The sequence below is a fragment of the Sminthopsis crassicaudata genome, chromosome 1 (genome assembly GCF_048593235.1).
Source record: "Sminthopsis crassicaudata isolate SCR6 chromosome 1, ASM4859323v1, whole genome shotgun sequence".
NCBI lineage: Eukaryota > Metazoa > Chordata > Mammalia > Dasyuromorphia > Dasyuridae > Sminthopsis > Sminthopsis crassicaudata.
Window position 1 is genome coordinate 596,804,628 of NC_133617.1, and position 3,832 is coordinate 596,808,459.

Consider the following 3,832-nt stretch of genomic DNA (forward strand, 5'->3'; position numbering starts at 1 on the left):
ATTCTCCAATTGATGGACATCCATTCATCTTCCAGCTTCTAGCCACTATGAAAAGGGCTGCCACAAACATTTTGGCACATACAGGTCCCTTTCCCTTCTTTAGTATTTCCTTGGGATATAAGCCCAGTAGTAGTATGGCTGGGTCAAAGGGTATGCACATTTTGATAACTTTTTGGGCATAATTCCAGATTGCTCTCCAGAATGGTTGGATTCTTTCACAACTCCACCAACAATGCATCAGTGTCCCAGTTTTCCCACAGCCCCTCCAACATTCATCATTATTTGTTCCTGTCATCTTAGCCAATCTGACAGGTGTGTAATGATATCTCAGAGTTGTCTTAATTTGCATTTCTCTGATCAATAGTGATTTGGAACACTCTTTCATATGAGTGGAAATAGTTTTAATTTCATCATCTGAAAATTGTCTGTTCATATCCTTTGACCATTAATCAATTGATTTCTTATAAATTAGGGTTAGTTCTCTATATATTTTGGAAATGAGACCTTTATCAGAACCTTTAACTGTAAAAATGTTTTCCCAATTTGTTACTTCCCTTCTAATCTTGTTTGCATTAGTTTTGTTTGTGCAGAAACTTTTTAATTTGATGTAATCAAAATTTTCTATTTTGTGATCAATAATGGTCCCTAGTTCTCCCTTGGACACAAACTCCTTCCTCCTCCACAAGTCTGAGAGGTAAGCCATCCCATGTTCCTCCAATTTATTTATGATTTCATTCTTTATGCCTAAATCTTGGACCCATTTTGATCTAATCTTAGTATGTGGTGTTAAATGTGGGTCCATGCCTAGTTTCTGCCATACTAATTTCCAGTTTTCCCAGTAGATTTTGTCAAATAATGAATTCTTATCCCAAAAGTTGGGATCTTTGGGTTTGTCAAACACTAGATTGCTATATTTATTCACTATCTTGCCCTGGGAACATAACCTATGCCACTGATCAACTAGTATATTTCTTAGCCAATGCCAAATGGTTTTGGTGACTGTTGCTTTATAATACCGTTCTAGATCAGGTACAGCTAGACCACCTTCACTTAATTTTTTTTTCATTACTTCCCTTGAAATTCTCGACCTTTTGTTGTTCCATATGAATTCTGTTGTTATTTTTTCTAGGTTATTAAAATAGTTTATTGGAAGTCTGATTGGTATAGCACTAAATAAATAGATTAGTTTAGGGAGTATTGTCATCTTAATTATATTCGCTCGGCCTATCCAAGAGCACTGAATGTCTTTCCAATTATTTAAATCTGACTTTATTTTTGTGGCAAGTGTTTTGTAATTTTGCTCATATAATTCCTGACTCTCCTTTGGTAGATATATTCCCAAATATTTTATACTATCGACCATTATTTTGAATGGAATTTCTCTTTGTATCTCTTGCTGTTGGATTGTGTTGGTAATGTATAAAAAGTGCTAAGGATTTATGTGGATTTATTTTGTATCCTGCAACTTTGCTAAAATTCTGAATTATTTCTAATAGCTTTTTAGCACAGTCTTTGGGGTTCTCTAAGTATACTATCATGTCATCTGCAAAAAGTGATAATTTGATTTCCTCATTTCCTACTCTAATTCCTTGAATCTCTTTCTCGGCTCTTATTGCTGAGGCTAGAGTTTCTAGTACTATATTGAAAAGTAATGGTGATACTGGGCAACCTTGTTTCACTCCTGATCTTACAGGGAAAGGTTCTAGTTTATCGCCATTACATATGATGTTTACTGAAGGTTTTAAATATATGCTCCTTATTATTTTAAGGAATAGTCCATTTATTCCTATACTCTCAAGCGTTTTTAGTAGGAATGGATGTTGGATTTTATCAAATGCTTTTTCTGCATCTATTGAGATGATCATATGGTTTTTATTAATTTGATTATTAATATGGTCAATTATACTAATAGTTTTCCTAATATTAAACCAGCCCTGCATTCCTGGTATAAATCCCACTTGGTCATAGTGTATTATCCTGGGGATGATTTTCTGAAGTCTATTTGCTAATATCTTATTTAAGATTTTAGCATCAATATTCATTAAGGAAATTGGTTTATAGTTTTCTTTCTCAGTTTTCGATCTACCTGGTTTAGGTGTCAGTACCATGTCTGTGTCATAGAAGGAATTTGGTAGGACTCCTTCAATGCCTATTTTTTCAAATAGTTTACATAGCATTGGAGTTAGTTGTTGTTTAAATGTTTGGTAGAATTGACATGTAAATCCATCTGGTCCTGGGGATTTTTTCTTAGGAAGTTGGTTAATAACTTGTTCTATTTCTTTTTCTGAGATGGGACTATTTAGACTACTTACTTCTTCCTCTGTTAATCTGGGCAAGCTATATTTTTGAAGGTATTCTTCCATTTCATTTAAGTTATCGAATTTATTGGCATAAAGTTGAGCAAAGTAGCTCCTAACTATTGTTCTAATTTCCTCTTCATTAGTGGTGAGTTCACCCTTTTCATTTTCAAGACTAACAATTTGCTTTTTCTCTTTCCTTTTTTTAATCAGGTTTACTAAGTTTGTCTATTTTGTTGGTTTTTTCATAGAACCAACTCTTAGTTTTATTAATTAATTCAATAGTTTTTTTACTTTCAATTTTATTAATCTCACCTTTTATTTTTTGAATTTCAAATTTTGTGTTTGTCTGGGGGTTTTTAATTTGTTCCTTTTCTAGCAATTTTAGTTGTAAGCCCAATTCATTGGCCCTCTCTTTCTCTATTTTATGCAAGTAGGCCTGTAGGGATATAAAACTTCCCTTTATTACTGCTTTGGCTGTATCCCACACATTTTGGTGTGATGTCTCATTATTGTCATTTTCTTGGGTGAAGTTATTAATTATGTCTATGATTTGCTGTTTTACCCAATCATTCTTTAGTATAAGATTATTTAGTTTCCAATTATTTTTTGGTCTATTTTCCCCTGGATTTTTATTAAATGTAATTTTAATTGCATTGTGGTCTGAAAAGGATACATTTACTATTTCTGCCTTATTGCATTTGATTTTGAGGTTTTTATGCCCTAGTATATGATCAATTTTTGTATAAGTTCCATGAACTACTGAGAAGAAAGTATACTCCTTTCTGTCTCCATTTAGCTTTCCCCAAAGATCTATCATATCAAACTTTTCTAGTATTCTATTTACCTCTTTGACTTCTTTCTTATTTATTTTGTGGTTTGATTTATCTAATTCTGAGAGTGCAAGGTTGAGATCTCCCACTATTATAGTTTTGCTGTCTATTTCTTCTTGTAGCTCTCTTTTAAGAATTTAGATGCTGCACCACTTGGTGCATATATGTTTAATATTGATACTGCTTCATTATTGATGCTACCCTTTAGCAGGATATAATGCCCTTCCTTATCTCTTTTAATTAGATCAATTTTTTGTTTTTGCTTGATCTGAGATGAGGATGGCTACTCCTACTTTTTTGGTTTTGCCTGAAGCATAATAGATTCTGCTGCACCCTTTTACTTTTAGTTTGAATGTCTCACCCTGTTTCAGGTGTGTTTCCTGTAAACAACATATAGTAGGATTCTGACTTTTAATCCAGTCTGCTAACTGCTTCCTCTTTATGAGGCGGTTTGCCCCATTCACATTTATGGTTAGAAGGACTAATTCTATATTGCTTGCCATCCTATTAACCCCTGCTTATGCTTTTCCCCTTTCCTTCCCTCTTACCCTCCTACCCAGTATTAAATTTGTGAACACCACTTGCTTTTCACAGCCCTCCCTTTTTAGTATCCCTCCGCCACCTTAAAGTTCCTCTCCTTATTTTACCCCTTTTCCTCACAATTTCTGTATTCCCTTCCCCTTAGCTTACTCCTTCCCTTTC